The sequence below is a fragment of the Peromyscus californicus genome, unplaced genomic scaffold (assembly GCF_007827085.1).
Source record: "Peromyscus californicus insignis strain IS unplaced genomic scaffold, ASM782708v3 Scaffold_12__1_contigs__length_115047231, whole genome shotgun sequence".
Lineage (NCBI taxonomy): Eukaryota > Metazoa > Chordata > Mammalia > Rodentia > Cricetidae > Peromyscus > Peromyscus californicus.
This window is the reverse complement of record NW_026294413.1, coordinates 34,072,650-34,093,224: the sequence shown is the minus strand read 5'-3', so window position 1 is coordinate 34,093,224 and position 20,575 is coordinate 34,072,650.

Sequence of the window (20,575 nt, the reverse complement as noted above, 5' to 3'; positions counted from 1 at the left end):
AAACACCATGAAGTTGGGGAAATGGCCTGTGAAATAAAAAGAGCCTGTGATAAAAAGGGAAGAGAACTGACTAAGGACTTTAATTACCTAGCATAAGGCAGAAAATTCAGAAAAAAAAAGTTCAGTATAGAACTGCATAATATTGCCTCTGAGCCAATTGTATCACTTCCCAATTCCTGATTTCACTTAAACCAAGATTATATATGTATTTGTACATTACAGATGTTATTTCTAAATATTTAGCTGTAACATCCTAATGATTAAATTAGTTGTCTTGCTTACAAATGATAAAAAGAGAAATAGTGATAATTAAACATGCAAAAAATCAGTTTTCACAATTCATATTTTTACAAATTTTAGTCTATATTGAAGTTAATTCTGTAGTGTTCTTTTCACAGTAGAAAAACAGTTACTTAATTATGAGTAACAAGAAGAAATAGATTCAAATGTGTGAATTAGTTATCTGAAATATCAAATAGAAAGTACATTCTATTTATATGAATAGTTCAATACATGACTTACGATCTTTTGATACATTTGGAGTGAACAAAAAAAAAAGTTTTGTCTCCCATGGGGAGTCAGCAGAGCCCGGTACACTCCGTTGAGGCAGGTCCAAGCTGCTCCTCCCTGCACCAAGGCTGCACAGAGTGTCTCACCAAGGTACCAGGCTCCAAAAAGCTGGCTCATGCACCAGGGACAGGTATTGGTCCCACTGGCTGGGGGTCCCCCCAAACTGTTCAAGCCAAACAAGTGTCTTGCTTATCCAGATGGCCTATTCCAGTACATTGGGGGCTCCTCAGCTATTGGTCCACAGTTCATGTGTCTCCATTAGTTTGGTTAGTTGTCTCTGTACTCTTTCCAATCATGGTCTTGCCTTGGAGGAGGTGGAAATGGGGGGTAGTTGGGAAGGCCAGGGGATGGGAAGAAGGAGAACGGGGGGATCTGTGGTTGATATGTAAAATGAACAGAAAAATATCTTAATAAAAAATATTTTTTTAAAAAAGGAAAAGAGTTAAAAAAATTGATATGTATGTTTTGAATATTGGCAAGAAAACCAATAAATGAAATCTCACAATTCCATATTCAAATAAAAACATTTAAAATGACCAAAAAGATTAAATAATAACTAATCCACTCTTTACTTATTGCTATAAAACATTGTCTCCACAGAGCAAAGTTCAAAAGAATACAAAGTCTAAGAAAATTATTCCAAAGAACCTGATCTTCAATATCCAGTTCTCATTGCAAGCTGTTGGAACTCTCTAGACAAGTTCTCAGTGATCACTTATGGAAAACTCTGATTATGTTGGCCAGATATTTTCCTATTAATATTGATCTCTAAACTACTATAGAAAAAGTCACCACTAGAAAAGAATAAATATCCAGATTTTTAAAAAATAATAATTGTGCTGTAGTTGTCATTTTTAATTTTTAGCATTTTTAAATACTGAAATCAAAGATAGATTACTGCTATAGTTTAAAAAGGAGTTGCTATGGGTAAATTCAAGCATTTTTTTTATTTTCCACAAGTGTGACAAGTCAGGTTCTAGAAACTACATTAATCTTAATTTACTATAAAATTTAGCAAAAGAGAACATTTTCAATGTTTTTGTTTTAAGTATGTATCATTGAGAACATTAACAATAATCCTGTATTAAGAAGACCCAGTGATTTTCCCAATAACTCACTCCAGAACTCTCATCTTCTATAATAAAATTTAGAACAATACATTGCTCAAAACCCCTGCCTTTGAATGTCGACTCCTGGTTCACAGGGCAATTGTACCACTCGGTAATATGCCACCATGACCATGTTCCTATTCCTTTGTCATCTCAGTCTCGCATTTGGAAAACAATAAAAGTCATATCAACTTACATACTTAGAGAATTAAGGGAAATAATAAAATACTGGGAAGAGTGTCTACTATGTGTCAGCTGTTCCATCAGAGTTACATTGTTATATCAGAGTGAGCTTTCAGTATGCATGCTGTTATTTTACTTTGCAAGTCAGAGACAAATGGTTCTATCTGGGAAATCATATTGTTTCACTGACAAATTTGAAAATGCCCCTGGGGCTGGATGGAAAATAATATAATTGGTTTCCTTTGGGGTAGCATCGATGTAGAGGAAGTTTTATGTTTAGAAGTGTATAAATTCATATTCAGAGATTTAGTAAGATATCTGCATAAACCAACCATTATTTCAACATTTCCTGGTGATTCAGACAGCTATTTTCTGCTATCTGACTGGCAGTGGATAGGAACATTTCTCCTTGATTTAAAATTGAGGCATATTTTTTAAATGCAAATACTTCCAGCTTTTATGATAGATTCTAAGTAATAAAATCATCCTCTGTGTTTAATATGCAGATACTTTCTGCTTTGGAAAATTAACCTTGCCCAAAATAACAGTAATATTTAGTTCACTTTGACAAATGACATAAAAAAGTGGGAGTTTTTTTTTCCAAACAACTCATGTATTAACATCTAGATACACATAATAACAGCCAAGTTTACCATATGTGATAGTCATAAAAGCATGATAGGAGCTAAAGCTGAGTTCAATGCACTTGGGATATTTCATGTCTTCCTGGGCATTTCATACACCTTTTGAATTAAATTCTGTATCAAGCACTACTCAGAGCTTGTAGTTTGTAATAACTGCTATGGTGGTCTTCCATAAATTTTACCTCCCTAGAAACAAAACCTTATGATCTAAACCAAGTTTATCAGGGAGAATGCAATTTGGAGATAAACAGGAAATAAACTGGCTGCTCATTTCATAATCCTTTGGCATAAGAATGCATCTGATATTAAGCCACCCATTGGAAACAAGCACAGTAATTCTATATGATACACAACACATGCAAAACAAAGATAAATAAACAAAAACTTAGACACAGACAGCTTAGGTTTCAGATCAAACACCAAAATTAATGAAAGTGTATTTAAATAAGCTTTAAATCAGTGTAAATAACTTAACAGGGAATTACCCATTTGATCCATCACATAATGATGTCTTAACATGCTTAGTTTAATTATTAATTATTTTTATTCTTCATATATTGATGTAGTAGCAATGTATATAAGTTCAATAGGCTAGGATGTATGACAAATCCGGGCATTTTTTTTTTTTCTCTCTCTCTCTCTCTTTTTCTGTGCAGGCAGCAGAAAGATTTTTTTTAATTCACCATCCATACTCCCTAGGTTTTCTCTTTTATTTTAATTGTAAAAATTGAAGAAGTTATCCACAATGATCAGGAAACAATCCCATCGGTTTTGTTGTTTTTAGCAAGAGGGGGAAATAAGCTTCCTTACATTTTAGACAACAATTCTCAAGGTAATTAATAGAAGCAATTAGGGTATTTTAGACTATGTGAGGCCGAATTATGGTCCAGAAATGAGGAAATGTTAGAAATGCAGAAAATAGTTGTATACTTTTAAACATGGACACTTGCATAAGAGAAATGAAATAATTTGAAGTTATCTAGATTCTTTATTGTAAATCTCAAAAGTAATTTTCATCTGGTTTGCAGTACTATCAGAGGCAAGAGTTTATTTCAAGAAAAAGACAAAATACCTTTAATTTTGTCTGCTTGTAAGCATCATTAAAATACAGTTTACACGGATGGCATACTTTTTAGAAGTAATCACAATTGTGTACTACAATCTTGAATTTCACTTGATCAAATAAATATAAATATGTGTAAAGAAACTTTTGAAAATCAACATACTGCTGTAGATAGCAAAGTATCACTTTATTATTATAAAATCTTTTCAGGTCTTACGTTAAGGTTCTTAATCTATTTGGATCTAGATTTCGTGCTGGATGAGATGAAAGATTAGGTTGCATTCTACCTCATGTACCTATCGAGTTAGACAAGGAGCATATGCTGAAATGCTGCCCTTTCACTGGAAAAGATTTTCTGAACAGTACATCAATAGCACAGGCACTGAGTTCACCAAAAATGTAAATGGAACCACAGGAAACTGAAAAGCTTCTGCACAGCAAAGGATATCATCATTCAAACAAATCAAGAGCCTACAGAATGGGGAAAAAATTGCTAACTACACATCTAAAGTATATAAAGAACTCAAGAAATGAGATATCAAGAAAACAAATAATCCAATGAAAAAAAATGTGGTACAGATCTAAACAGAAAATTGTCAAAAGATGAAACTTAAATGGTTGAGAAACAGAGAAATATTCAGCATCCTTAGCCATCAGGGAAAGGCAAATCAGAAGTACTTTGAGATTTCTTATTACACTTGTTAGATTCACCAAGATCATTTTAAAAAGGTGACATCTCATACTGATGAAGATTGGAGTAAAAGGAAAATTCATCCACTGCTCGTGGGAGTGCAAACTCACATAGGCACTATTAAAACCAGTGTAGGTTTCATCCTGCCACAGAGACATTTGTTCAAATCTGCTCACTGATGCTTTATTCATAACAGCAAGAAATTGGAGACAACCTAGGTGCTTCTCAATGAAAAAATATATATTTGCACAATGGACAATTACTCAACTATTAAAAATATGAAATTCAGGGTGGAGAGATGGCTCAGAGGTTAAGAGCACTGACTGCTCTTCCAGAGGTCCTGAGTTCAATTCCCAGCAACCACATGGTGGCTCACAACCATCTGTAATGAGATCTGGTGCCCTCTTCTGGTCTGCAGTCATACATGCTGTATCCATAAAAAATAAAATAAATCTTAAAAAAACAAGTTTGTGTTAAAAAAAAAGAGAGAGAGAAACCCTGTCTCAAAAAACAAAAAAAAATATGAAATTCATAGGCAAATGAGTAGAGTTAGAAAATTCATTCTGAGTGGGATATACCCATACCCAGAATGACAAATACTGTTTGTATTCATTTAGATGTGGATATTAGCTGTTAAATCTATGATAACCAACTATAATACATAGAATTATAGGGTATAGAGTAAGTGACTAAGGATGACACATAGATCTCCCTAGGAAATGGAAATAGAATAGATAGTTATTAATGGATGAGGATTAGGCTGGAACTAGAGAATCCAGTGAGGTTTGAGGGAGAGAATACAAGGGGAGACAGCTAAAATTAAGTGGCATTAAGGGGTAATATGAAAACCTAATGCAATTGAAATATCCTAAAATATATACATGTATGAAGGACATCTAAATGAAATTGCCAAATAATGAGAAATTCACATCCCCAACTGGCTACCTCTTTTCACCAAATGAAGCATCTAGTTCTAGGACTGGGTTATATCTAATGAAATTGTTGGCCAAATGAGTCTCATGAGTATTTTCAAAAATCTGTGCTGTTCCTAAGACTATAGAATGGTGTCCACAAACATACGGCAAGGAACAATTTCTAAAGACAACGGATACTCAACTCTTTGAGCAGGAAGAAGTCAAGCAGGTGCATATATAGAACCTTCATCTTTTAACTATATTACTTAACTATATTTACTTAAACAATAGTATTTTGACTTTCTATAAAGTAGTCTAACATGGAAATCTTACTCTAATTCTTTGCTAATTTCAAGTTATTTTACAGAGCTAATGTAAGAAAAACAGTATGGAACTGGAATAAAAACAAATAAAAAAAAAACAGACCCATTGAGCGATAAATAAAAATACAGACCCATTCAAACATACAAACACCTACAGCTATCTAGATCTGACAAAGAAGTCCACATTACATATTGGATAAAAGGCAACATTTCCTTTCTTACCCTTTTATTAAAAAATAGCTTTTTGTCAAATAATATATCCTGATTACAGTTTTGCCTCCCTCTCCTCCTCCTCCTCCCAGTTCTTCAGCACCTCACTTCCCATTCGGATTCACTCTCTTCAGTCTCTCACTATAAAATAAACAGGTTTCTAAGGAATAATTAAAAGAAAACAAAAATAAGAGTAGACAAAAACTAACACATCAGAATAGGACAAATTAAACAAACAGCAGGAAAAGAGTTTAATAGAAGACATAAGAAACGGAGACACATCGTTTACACACTTCGGAACACTTTAGAAACAGTAACATAGAAACTATAATATTTGCACAAAGGACATGATGCAGACTTGTGCAGGCCCTGCATGTGCTGTTTCCCTTTCTAGTAGTTCATATGTATTTTGATCCTATTGATTAAGAGGGTCTTGGTTTCTTGGTGTCCTCCATCCCCTCTAGCTCTGACACTTTCTGCCTTTTCTTTTGCGGGGTTCCATGCCTGATAGTTAGTCAGTTCAATGTAGAAAATTAAAATATAGTTATAATCACAACAATCTAAACTAGAAGAGATTCATGTTGTTTTCTATTCAGTTCATAGGATCCCTCCTCAAAGGAAAGGTTCTCCATTACAAAATTTAAATTTAAAAGATGTAGTTTTAATATCCAGCAGACAGTTTGAAACATGATCAGAAGTAATATGTAAGGAATTTGTTAAAATCAGAGATGACATCTATTGGTCCAGAAAATAAATAAACTGATACAAGCTGCTGTAAGTCCCTAAGTGGTGAAATTAAATTGAAATCATCGTTTCTCAAGTTTATATAAATTGACACTTAATAAAGTCCTCTTTTATATACTACTGTATGAAAAAAAACTTATTTCTTGTATTACTAAAATTTAAATTGTAACTCTTTTGACACATTTTACAAGAGTCTATTTAGTTATTTCATAACATCAGGTACTCCTAGATACTTTTTGCCAAATTAGATGATATTCAAGTTTGTCTCTCTATAGATTCCCATTACAGATGGTTATTTTCCACTTCGTGATCACAAGGTTTAAGTATTTACCTGATTACATGTAATACTAAATGACACATCTGGGATTTGGTTCTAGGTATGCCATATAAAGCAATTTTAATGTCTTTAAATATAGTAAATTAAAACATGAGTATGCATATCATGGAACAAACTTGAAGTCACAGCACCTGCCTGTATTGGTTAAGATTCTTCAGTGAAACTGAATCATATGACATGTATATAAAGAAACTTATGATGAGGAATTGGCTTATGTGATAATGGTGCTCAAGAAATCATGCAATTTGCTGTTATTAAGTTACATATCTAGGAAATTTATTGATATATTTCAGTTTTGTGTTTCTCTTAGTTACTTTTCTATTGCTATGATAAGATACTGTGATTAAAGCAATGTGCACAAGAAAGAGTTTACCAGGAAATTGATGTTTTAGAGGGTGAGTTTAAGATCATCATGGCAGGAGAATGTCTGGAAAAGTAGCTGAGAGCTTACATGTAATGAGTTTTTCTTTGGACTGCCAGCTCCCAAATAAATGACACCAAGTATTACTACTAATTATGAAAGTTTGGCTTTAGCTTTGACTAGTTCACAACTAGCTCTTGCAACAAAGTAACCTGTTTATATTAATCCATGTTTTAATTTATATTTATCTAATGTGGCTCATTAGTGATCCTCCATAATGTACATCTGACTTCCTCCATGTGTTGCTTTCTAATCATCTGCCTTAGATTCTCCCCAAAGTTCCTGTTTCTGTCAGGAAGTCCTGCCTCTCCTCTCCTGCCTAGCTATTGGCTGTTTGGCTCTTTATTAAACCAATGAGAAGGTACCTTAAGCAGGTGAGGAAAAACAGAGATATCACACACAATGTGATCAAATATTCTACAATACATACATACTTACCAAGCAAGTAGGATACAGAGAGTGCTAACTTGGAATGGCAATGGCATGGGATTTTGGAACCTCGGGAACAAACTACATTTGACATAGTAAACTGAGTAAAACAGGTCCCATTGAGGAGGGATAATACTAAGTTCATTATGGTTCTACAAAGAATCTAAAGAGAACAAATAAATAAATATGTATTACACATATTCTTGCTCTCCCATTCTCTTCCTGACAGACTGACCTGAAAATCAGTATTATCCCACCCTATTGATCTCATTCTTTATATGTTCCTTTCTCTGGACTTTGAAATGTAATTGAAACTTGTGCCAAAAAGGAGACTTGTCTCCTTTTTGATAAACATTTCAGTTACTCTAGTTTGAATGAGAACGGCTCTCACAGGATCATGTGTTGAATACTTGGTCTCTAGTTGGTAAAGCTGATTTTCTTGGCAGGATCAGGATATGTGGCTTTGTTGGAGTGAATACTTTAGTTAACTAAGCCATTTTAAAACAAACATCTATTATCATTCTCTATTATAATTCTGTCTTTTTATTCTTCTTGTTCTTGTTCTCGTTCTTGTTCTCCTCCTTCTCCTCCTCCTCCTCCTCCTCCTCCTCCTCCTCCTCCTCCTCCTCCTCCTCCTCCTCCTAGACAGAGCCTTACTATGCAAACATAGCTTCATCATAAGTTGCTGTGCAGAACAGACTGGCCTTGAACTCATAGACTTCGACCTCTTTCTGTATCCTGAGTGTAAATGTGTACTCTACTATACACAGCTTTTGCTGCTGCTTATGTGTATAAATTATACAGTTGTTTACAATATTATGAGATTTTTCTTAATGTTCCATTCTTCTTGTGCAAAACAGAGATGACACCAAAATAATCTACCTTGTGGGTGGAGAGATGTCTCAGTGGTTCAGAGCAATGGCTGTTCTTGCAGAGGACAAGATTTCAGTTCACAGAACCTAGACAGTGGTTCATCACTATTATAACCCCAGTTACAGGGGATCTGATATTTTCTTCTGAGTATCCCAGGCATGAGACACATACATAGTGAATCTACAAAGAAGCAGATAAATCTTTTTAACACATAAAATAAAGCAACAATCTAAAAGTTTTAAAAGTAATGTACTTAATAATTGTTGCAAAAGATAATGAAATATTTCAATGAATGGAAGTGTTTCATTGATTTGAAAGCAAAAGCCTTCTAGCATCACAGTATGAAAATCTCCATAGAAACACTTCTCTTCTAAACTAAGGAAGTGATAGATTTTCAAAAACTAAAGTAAAAAAAAAAATTCTAAGTCTAGACAGCTAATGAATAGTGTTTATTCAAGAAATTTTGCTATAAACTGGTAAAGAAATAGAGTCCTTCCTATGTTAACAGAGACCTGCTTAATTCATTTAGCATGAAGAAAACTTAATTTCACACAGGTGTAAAAAAGAATAAGAATCCTTTTCTCCTAGATTTCAACAAGAGCAGAAAGTCCGCCATGCCAATACATGGGCCTCCTTCTGGTTATAAACTTATAGGAGTGTAAATAGAGCATTACTTAAATAAGCAGAAAAGATGATGGAAATGCAATATAGGACTTTTTTGAAAATTGGATTATTTGAAAAAAATAAAAAAACCCTAACAATTATTTATATAGGGTAATATAAAAGAAAAGAGAAAAGACTATTATTAGCAAGAAAATAGAAGAAATTATTGTTTCCAAACTTAGGAAAAATAAGTATAAAGAAATAAAGAATTGTTATATTGTTATTACTACACATTAACTAAGGAAGGAACAAATTTTTAAAGAATAGAAAATTCAAAAACTATTTAAATAGAACTAAATGTCATAATGAACATGTTATATATAAGGACATCATTATTGGTAACATGAATTATACACACACACACACACACATCTACACACACACATTGCTAAGCCTAAGTATCTACTTTTACAGCCAGAGTCTATAAAATATCTGAAGAAGACATGTGGTGATATTTTATTTGTGCTGAAATGTGATATTTTATTTGTATGTTAATAAATAAAGCTAGACATAAAGAAAAGTCAGGCGGTGGTAACACACACCCTTAATGCGATCCCATAGCAGGCAGAGTCTCTGTGTGTTCATGCTCACAGCCAAGTGTGACACACACCTTTAATTCCAGTACCAACCATAGAGACCTAGAGGTCTGTATAGACAAGCGGTGACAAGGAAGTCATGTGGCTGGGCTTAGAGCCAATGAGTAAGCAGAACAGGAAGGCAATAAAGGTGAAGGTTAGACAGAAGAAGCTCTCTTGGGAAGCAACAGTGACGTGGTGAGCTACGGTTAGTTGGCACTTATTGCTCTGATCTCTATGGCTTGCACCCCTGTATTTGGCTCTGTGTTTACTGTTTAGGAATTCATCTACTAAGACAAAAATGTAACTTTTTAGAAATCCACAAAATAGAAAAAGAGGGAATATATTCAGCATGTTACATGAGAGCAGTATCATACTAGGAAACAAATATACCACTGGAAAAATAGGATTAATAGTTTTTATTAATATCATTAATATGTCATTACTATAACAAAATACCCAGGATCCAAAACAATAGCTGAAGGGAAAAGCAAACATAAAGAGGGAAACAAGCAACAAATATCCCCACTATTTTAAATTAATTTTCTCAGGTATTTTGTCTATGTGACAGAAAGTTTCCTAATGTACCACGCAATCAAAATTTGAAAAATAGATTCTCATATCAATGGGTTGCAAAAAATAACAGAACCTAATGTAACTTCAAACAAAACACCCAAAAGCCTATAAAAAGAAAAAAAAAAAAAAAATATATATATATATATATATATATATATATATATATATATATATATATTGCAGTACAGTTCAGTTCTACATATCAGCCATGGATTCGCTTGTTCTCCCCCCTCCTGCTCCCTCCCCTTCCCCCCAGCCAACCCCCTATTCCCACCTCCTTCAGGGCAAAGCCTCCCCCAAGGACTGAGATCAACCTGGTAGACTCAGTCCAGATAGGTCCAGTCCCCTCCTCCCAGGCCGAGCCAAGCAATCCTGCATAGGCCCCAGGTTTCAAACAGCCAACTCATTCAATGAGCACAGGACCCGGTCCCACTGCCTGGATGCCTCCCAAACAGATCAAGCCAATCAACTGTCTCACCCATTCAGAGGGGCTGATCCAGTTGGGGACCCCTCAGCCATTGGTTCATAGTTCATGTGTTTCCATTTGTTTGGCTATTTGTCCCTGTGCTTTATCCAACCTTGGTCTCAACAATTCTTGCTCATATAAACACTTCTCTTTCTCGCTAATTGGACTCTCAGAGCTCCACCCGGGGCATAGCCATGGATCTCTGCATCCAGATCCCTCAGTCATTGGATGGGGTTTCTAGCACGACAATTAGGGTGTTTGGCCAGTAAATTTTGCCTGATAATATAGGACATCTAAAATCATCATGACTAACTTCATTATTCATATTGAAAATGCAGAATCTTTTCCTATAACATCAGGAAGAAGATAAAGGTGTTGAAACCTTAACTCCTATTCAAAATTTATGATGGAATAGTCAATAAAAGGAACTAAATCACAACTTGTAAATTGGAATAGACAAGTAAAGTGATCATAATTTGAAGGTTAAAAACACCTTCTTTAACATAGAAATATCTAAGAAATCCTTTAAAAATTCATTGAATTTTGCATACAAGGTATGTATGGTAGTATATAAAAATCAATAGAGAAAAATAAATTTATTTCTGAATACCTGTAATTATTATTCTAGATATAAAATTCAGAGGACCATATCATTTCCAATTGCACCAGAAAGCAAACACTTTCAGACCAATTTAATAAAATATATGAAAATCATATACATTCTGAACAACAACAACAAAATACAATATACATTAATGGAAAATATCCACTAGCATGTAATAAAATACTTACTTTTATTAAACAAAACTGCCTGAAATAATTCACAATTTCAACATAACTCTCATGAGAATACCAGCTGACTTACCTTTAGAAACCAGAGAGTTAATTAAAGAAAAAAATTGCATGAAAAAAGTTACTCATAACCATTAAAATAATCATAGAGCATAGGCAATAGAAGGAAGACACATATTGTTAAATGTTAGAACATACTGCAAAGAAATGATAAGAAAGCTTATTTTATTTGAAAGGGGAGATATAATGATCAATGGATTAGAATTGTGAATCTAGAAAAAAATCTGTGTCTCTGGTCAATTGAGTTTTAATTAAGATATTAAGACCATTCAGTTGGGAAAGTACTGTTTTTAATGAATGCAGTTGGGACAAATAAATAGACCAAATCCAAAAGAACAAATCTAGGTTCTTAACTTTCACCACACATGCCTAATGTATAATGCATCAAAGAGTTCAATTTAAAAGCTAATTTTACAGGACTCAAAAGAAAACATATAGAAAAATATGTATTACTTAGATTTTTTAATAGAATTGTACATGAGAAAAAGTATAGACATACATTTCAGATTTCATTAAAATTGAAGGAAATAATAATCAAAGCACTTAACTAAAATTTGAAAATGCCATTAATAATGGAACATTTTTACAAATCATGTATTTCACAAAATAGACATTAATACAAATGAATAACTCTTAAAACTTAGCAATATGATCAAAATGTGCAACTTAAAATTTGAAAAGTTTCTGAATACAAATTATTTGAACAAAGTATAGAAATTATTAATGCCTACTTGGAAGATGCTCAATGTCCTTTTTAATTAAAAATAACTACACCACTATCTTACTTCCCGTTTCTTATTCCAACCCTTCTTAAGTCTGCCCCTCCAATTTTTTGCCTTGTGACTCTCACTCCCTCTCAAACTGATGAACTGATAGCCTCTTTTACTTTGATTTTTACAAGCTCAATATCTTCTAAGTGAATGACAAACTCAAGTCAAAGTCAAAGTTACCATTTTATAACAATTGAATGACTAGAAACCAGTAGCCCAATAAAGGCAAATATGAGTCAGAACAAATAAATAAATCTTCTTAAAATGAATTCACACAACCCATTTAGAAAAAGTTGGACAGTATCTGAAACTGTCAGAGTTGCCATATGATCCAGCATTCTACATTTAGACATATAACCTAAAGAAATAAAAAGTGTGGACCTAAACAAAAGGATGAGTTTGAGTATCAGAGCAACATTTTTCAAAGGAGTAATTACTGCAATGTTCACCAGAGAATGAATGAATGAATGTATGGCAAACAAGATATGATGCATCCATGAAATGTGATATTATTTGTTCAGAAATAAGAATGGACTATTAAGAAAATTCCAACATGGTGAATACTGAGAACAGGATGTTAACAGAAATATGTCACAAAACCTGCAATAATTTATATTAATGTGTAGGACAGAAAAATAATATTAAATTGAACAGTAAATAGTGGTTTATCAGTAAGTGAATTGTATCTCAGGGTTGTTCTATAAATCAAACTATATGTTCTGATATTGGTCAATGCTCAAGTGCTTACTTTTACATGAATAGTTCTCAAGGTTCAAATCACAGCCCCACACATACACTAATAATAAGATAAGAAACAAAAATATCAAGTTATTTAGCTGGCCACAAACCTTATAAAACCATCACTGCTATCATTTATATTCCTTCTGAGATAAGGATAATGGCTCTTGACATAAGCCATTAAAATCAACTTCTAGTTTCATTTGAAGTAAAATCATGCCAAAAGGAAAGTCTTCATTCCTTGGGATTTTGGCTGTTTAGTAGAACATCACTTTAAAAAAAAAAAAAATGTATCAGCATGGTCCATAGGAGAAAAGAAATATATGGCAGCACTTGGCACTTTAAAAAAGGAATTAGAGCTATATATATAGGAACTGAATGGGACATTATGCCTACCATGAACTTGTCTTCTGATTATTTAATATGCGTATACAATGTTTAATCTTTGAATTGGAAAATGAACTGCAAATACTATAATCAATGAAAATATTAAAGAGCTTATGCTTATTGAAAAAGCAGCTTTTTTGGAGAAGTCAAAGTTTAAGTGTACTTCTAAAAATTTCCTAGCATAAAAGGATATCAACATGTTTTCTCTAATTGTCTTCCAACTACAGACTACTATTGTTGACAAGAAAGCAGACAAGAAAGGGATAATACACCAGTTATTGGATGAGTTCACACACTAATAACTAATGGACAAGTTGCCAGTTTCCTACATCAGATAGCTTGAAACATATTTTGCAGCTGTATGATATTTTAGTAGACAAACCTTAAGACCACATTTTTTTTTCCGATTCATTTACTGAATTCAAGAAAGTTACAGCTCATTTGTTCTGAAACAACTCACAGTAAATCTAATGTTCACACATAAATTGCGTAATCATGGCATACCTGTGTTTCTTTTATCATAACTTTTTATGCATAGACAGGAGAGAAGATTTTTAAAAGGGGGAGAGGAAAAAGAAAGAAAGTGATTAGAATGATTAGCTAGGAGACAACTATTTCTCCCTTGCTCATGGCTGCCAACAAACTGCTTCAATCGGCTGTTATTTATCTTGCTTTTCTCTGCATCCACTTTTACTTTCAAGACAATATCCCCTAATATCAGAGGCTTTAAATGACAGTACTCACCTTTCCCCAATTCCTTTTTTTTATTCATTTACATGATTGCCACTTTGCTTTGTGCAAACGTCTGCTCTGGTTTCCATTCTATTTTTTTTTTATGTTGTGATTTATTTATTTGTGTGGCAAAAATTTAATAGAAGTTAATCTTTTATATTTTTATATAAATTATTTATTATTTATCTTACATCTGGGCTGCAGTTTCCCTTCCCTCCTCTCCTCACAATCATTCCCACCCCCAATCCACTCAGCCTCTGTTTCTATTTAGGCAAGGGCAGGTCTCCCAGGAATATCAACAAAACACGTATACCTAGACTAGATAATGCCCAGGCACCTAGAGGAAAAACAACTACCACTGTTCTACAAAAGGAATGTTTCAGGAAAATGATTTGTAATGACATCCTGTTTACTCATAGATCATTTTCCTTGCTCAGTTATCATCAGAGAAGCTTCCGCCTGCTGTAGATGGGAACATATATAGAGACACACAGTGCATGAGTTGGCTGTTTGAAACCTGGGGCTTATGCAGGGACACTTGGCTCAGCCTGGGAGGAGGGGACTGGACCTGCCTGGACTGAGTCTACCAGGTTGATCTCAATCCTAGGGGGAGGCTTTGCCCTGGAGGAAGTGAGGATGGGGGTGAGCTGGGGGGAAGGGGAGGGGGGCGGGAGGGGGGAGAACAAGGGATCAGTGGCTGATAAGTAGAACTAAATTATATTGTAAACTAAACTAAAATAAAGAAAATAAAAAAAATCTTCTTAATACAACAAAGACAAGAAAATACAGGTCAACGGGAAGAGAGTATATCTCACCAGTCCACAGGTCTTATTGCTAAAGTACTTTACCAAAGTTTGTGAATTAAGGTAGAAGTGTAATTTGAGGGAGGGGTATTGTTATTGATTTTGTGCCTAGACTTTAGGCACTGCTAATGGTTGGCTGCTGTTTTTTTTTTTTTTTTCATGAAAATATGTAGAAGTCAAATAATAAAAAAAGACAAAGCAGAGAAACAATATTTCATATGCCATAGCACTCACATTTTTTCACATTCTTTTTAATTTGATACTAAGTCAGACTTTTTCATAAGTTTTCACTCAACCAGAACTCTGTTGCTCTATTCCCAGGAATCCATGAACAAACATTTGCTTACTGTTAAGTAGTAAAACAAGGACATACCAAAGAATAGACAGCACCGAAGTCCAACTTGGAGAAGGAATGAGTTTTTTGAGAGTAACTTAAAGGGATATAGGTAAGGGGTTACTAAGAGGTCTCAAAAGTCAGCTCTATCAACAGAGCTCAAGCCAGTGCGGGTAACAACTCACACAAGTGGGAAAACTGAATCAAAGTGACCAGCCTACAGACATCTCACCAGGTGAGAAAGTGTGCATTCCAGATGGCAATGTCTGTCCCAGCATCTTCCAGGCAGCTCAGCTGCTCTTTGTTTCTTCAAGGCAGTTTTCTTGGTCTCCTCTTCTTTTGGCCCCTTGACTGTTCTCTGACCCTTGCAAGCTGTCACGCTTATCCTGCTTCTCTGAGAATCTTCTTTTCAGCTGGTCTTGTCTTTAAGTGACTTTCAGAAGTCTTTACTTTTTATATGCCATTGGGGAAAGGTGGATCTATTGAATCTAGTCAGTCAGTTTCAGAGAATTCCTGAAGCAATTTTGAGTTGTTTAGTTTCTGTCTTGAACTTCCCTGCAGGATGCAGTATAAAATATGGCCTTAGAACATTCTGTTGTTTTGCCACCTTATAAGCATCCTTTCATAAACTATCCTGTTGTTTCTGCTCCCCTTATATGTGTTGAGAAGAAGAACTTAAAAAGTTTCTTACAACAGAGAAAAATCACTCTTTTTCATTTAGTTAGAGCTATCTACTATCTAAAATTTGTAAAATAACGGTTTAAATTTTTGCAAGTTTGCATTCATTTTATCCTTTGCAGTAGATACGTTTCAATTAGATTATTCTGTAGTATATACAAGTGAAAAATTCATATAGCCAATGAATCACAAGTTTTGCAAAATCTGTGGATACAAAACAGCTACATTTTAAATTCATAGATACTTTTAAAGGGTTCAATTGAATTCAAAATATTATAAAAGGCCAATTACATTCTCATTTTGAGAAAAAAGGCTTTGAAAAACAGCAAGGACATTATAAATTGATATGCCATGTTGGACTGATGTCCTGGGAGGTCTTCCCTTTTCTGAGGAGAAAGAAGGAGCGCATCTGGGGGAGAGGGGAGATGGTTGGGGACTGGGAGGAGAGAAAAGAGGATGGAGGGGAAACTGCAGTCAGGATATAATATAAATAAATGATAAATGATAAAAAAAATATATAAATAAAAGAAATTAGAAAGGACAGTAAGGGAGAATGAGAAAAAAAGAATGAACAGTCTTAGCTATTCAATTCAATTGCATTTAATGTTTAAATATACATGTAACATATGCTAATATTGCGATATAAGACCTGTCACACATCCTGTATCATACATGGCTCAGTCATATACCTTAGGTACATTTAAGCAATACTGCTTCATCACAATGCAAGACCCCTCCATCTCTGGGAAACATCTGAGAGTGAATATTTTGTTTTGTCCACTAGAACTAAAGCTTCTTACTGACATTCTCACAGAATAACACTCTGAAGTGTTAATAAACATCTTTCTGGAAGGACGACTCTAAGAATATCTTGAACCTTCCTGCGTTTTTACTGCCAGCTACCTTATAACTGCCAGGTAACACTGTAATATTTATGAATAATTAAAGGCCACATAGTGCAATTTTCAGATATTTCTGTAAATTTCTGGGACATGTAAGTAAAATTTATTCAATGTGAAGTACAGATTATTTTACTTTAAGCTATTATCTAATTAAAAATTGGCATGAGACATACAGAACTGGAGTTTGTAGGTGGTAAAATCCTTAACAATCATGCAAGAGTTCTTGGGTTCAGTATGCATCATCAAAAGGGAAAAAAAATTGACAAAGTCTTGATTTTCTAAATGTACTTTTCACTACTTATTCAGGAACCTTAGAATTTTTTCCTGTATAATAGATTATGAAATTACTTTTTAAAAGTAATGGTGATCAAAATTTTCCTAGCCGTATTTTTTTTTTTTTACTCCAGTCATTGTTACCTGTTCTGCTACTGCCCATAGACTCCGAGATCAGAAAAGAGGCACCATCGTCTGCATGGGCAGATACCTGCATTCAATTCTGATGTTAAAATTGAATATGTAAGACTGATTGATGCCTTACAATTAAATGAAAGTTTGACAACTCTGGAGCTTGAAATTCTAATAGTCTGTTGCTAGTGTTTGAAGAGGGCCTTCTGGTGTGAAGTGTGCCATGTGGAAAGGCAAAGTAAGGATATAAGGTCAAGCCCGGCGGTGGTGACACACGCCTTTAATCCCAGAACTCTGGAGGCAGAGGCAGGCGGATCTCTGTGAGTTCGAGGCTAGCCTGGTCTACAAAGCAAGTTCCAGGAAAAAGGGTATAAAGTCAAATCTCCCATCCTTTACTTATGAAGAGACTTCTGTCATATAAGGAGCCCATGCTCATGATATCTATCTGAACTCATACCAAGAAGTCCCAACTCCAAATATCCTTATCACATGAATTTCATAATTTAGTTTCTTTGAAAAAATTTGGGGAGATGCTTTTAAAATAGTAGCAAATATTCTAGAATTTCTTTTTAATTTTTTTGTGAGTAGAGTATAAATTAAGATATGCTAAAATAAATAATTTCAATCATATTATTATTGAGCATTCATTTTCAAAGGATGATAGAACATTGTCAATTTTTTCCTATTTTCCTAAATGATTATGTGCCTCAAAGGATTGAAATTCTCCTGTTCTTCACTTTGAGGTTTCAACTTCAAAGACTCAGAAATCCTAATCATTGTCCTGAAGCATAGAAGAAAAATTCTAATTCAAAGTACTGAGGAGCAAGCTTTATATCACAGAAGTTTAGGAATTTATTCTGATCTAATAGGTGGAAGCATTGTAAGTACTATTATCTGAATGATATCCCCAGAAACATCTGTGGATTGAAGTTCTGATTGCTTCATAATTATAAATTATTACATAAATGGAATTAGACCAACAATTGATTAAAGCCAAAAAAGGGAAACTATACTGGATTTAATAGAAATAAAAGTAATTATCAAGGATTCTTCCAATTCTCTTCTTATTTCTAAGAAGGTTGAAGTCTGCTTTTGAAAAGCATATTAAAATCTACTATACTCATTTTGTGAATTGTTTTCTAAGCTGTAATTTGCACTAATAAATTTTAATAAAAATATTTTCTTCCATTGTACTTTATTATTGGATGTTCCAAATAATCTTTCTCTCTTCATTTTTTCAAACATTTTTAATTCACTTATTCATCTATCTAAGAAATAGAAGTTACAGACCACAAAATAACACAAAATTTAAAAGTACAAGCTTGGTGAGAATGATGTGTCCATTATCACACACAGGGGATGAAGACATGGCTTTAAGAGCCCTGGCTGCTCCCCTAGAAGACTCTCTCATGTGGTAGAAACACATACCTGAGACAGTATATACATATCTGCAGGCAAAACACTCATAAACTTTAAAACTTCATTCTATAAAAATATATCATGTACAGGATGAAAATACCTTCACTTGAATGATTGACATGGGTTTCTTTTTCTGCCTAGCTTTATTCCATATTCCTCATGATGGTTTACGATTCTAAAAATTATCAAGTACTTTGATATATTTTCAAAGCTATCTGTAATAGTCATTAATTTGGGGGTGGAGAGGTAGATTAGTGAATAACAGCACTTGCCAGTCTTCCCTAGGACTACCAGGTTCAATTCCCAACATCCACGTTGTAGCTTATGACAGTTTATTACTCCAGGTCCAGGGGATTTGATCCTCTACTCTGGCCAATGTGAAGAACTGAACTCAAAGTCACACAAGTAAACAGAGAGGCAAAAGACCCTCATACGCATAAAGTCAATAATTTTGAAATAAAGTAATTTATTTTTTCTTTGGTTTTTCGTGACAGGATTTCTCTGTTTAACAGTCCTGGCTGTTCTGGAACTCAATTTGTAGACCACTCTTGCCTTGAATTCACAGAGATCTAACTGCCTCTGCCCTGCAAGTGCTAGGACTAAAGGTGTATGCAGCCATCTAACAGCAAATTTATTAAAATAAATTATTAATGTTATTAAAATAGAGCACATAAAGAAGTATTTTAACATGAGGGAACTGGGTGGTCGAGCTGGGGGAGGCATGGAGTGGAACAGCAATGAAAGAGATACCTTGATAGAGGGAGACATTATGGAGTAAGAGAAACCTGGTGCTAGGGAAATTCCTAGGAATCTGTGAGTTCGACCCCAGACTAGACTACTAGCAATAGTGGAGAAGGTGCCTGAACTGGCTTACCCTAGTAATCAGATTGATGAATACCCTAACTGTCTTCATAGAGCCTTCATCCAGTAACTGATGGAAGCAGATACAGAGATCTACAACCATGTACCAGTCTGAGTTTCAGGAGTCCAGTCAAAGGGGGATTACATGGGCAGGGGGGGTTAAGATCATGATGAAGAAATCTACAGAGACAACTAAACCAAGTTCAAAGGAACTCATGAGCTTAGACCGACAGCTGTGGAACCTGTATAGGACCAGACTAGACTCTGCATACAGGGAGACAGTTGTGCAGCTGTGTCTGTTTGAGGGGCCCCGGCAGTGTGATCATCATCTATCCTTGGTGCATGAGCTGGCTTTCTGAATCCCATTACCTATGGCTGAACAACTTGCTCACCCCTGATAAGGCAGGAAGGGACTTAGTCCTGCCTCAACTGAATTTACCAGGCTTAGCTCTTTCCCCATGAGAGGACTTACCTTGTTGGAAGAGGGGGTGAGGGTTGGGGGAGAGAAGGTGGGGTGGGGGGAGTCGAGCTGGGGGAGGGATGAAAGGAGGATCTGTGGTTGGTATGTAAAATGAATTTTAAAAAGGCTCCATTTAAGAAAAAAAATTCACCACTAATATGTTCCTTAGATTACACAGCGCTTTTGAAGTTTTTGTAGAGATAATTGAATTAAAGGTACATATGATCATGACTGTGATATTGATTTGTTATCTGTAATTTTACTATGTGAAAGTTAAACACATCTTTTTTGAAAAAAAGAAAAGGGGAAGTGCTGTGGGATGTTCTGTATGTTAAATGTGTTGCTCTGATTGGGTTAATAAATAAAATACTTATTGGCCAGTAGCCAGACAGGAAGTATAGGCGGGACAAAGAGAGAAGAGAATTCTGGGTAGTGGAAGGCTG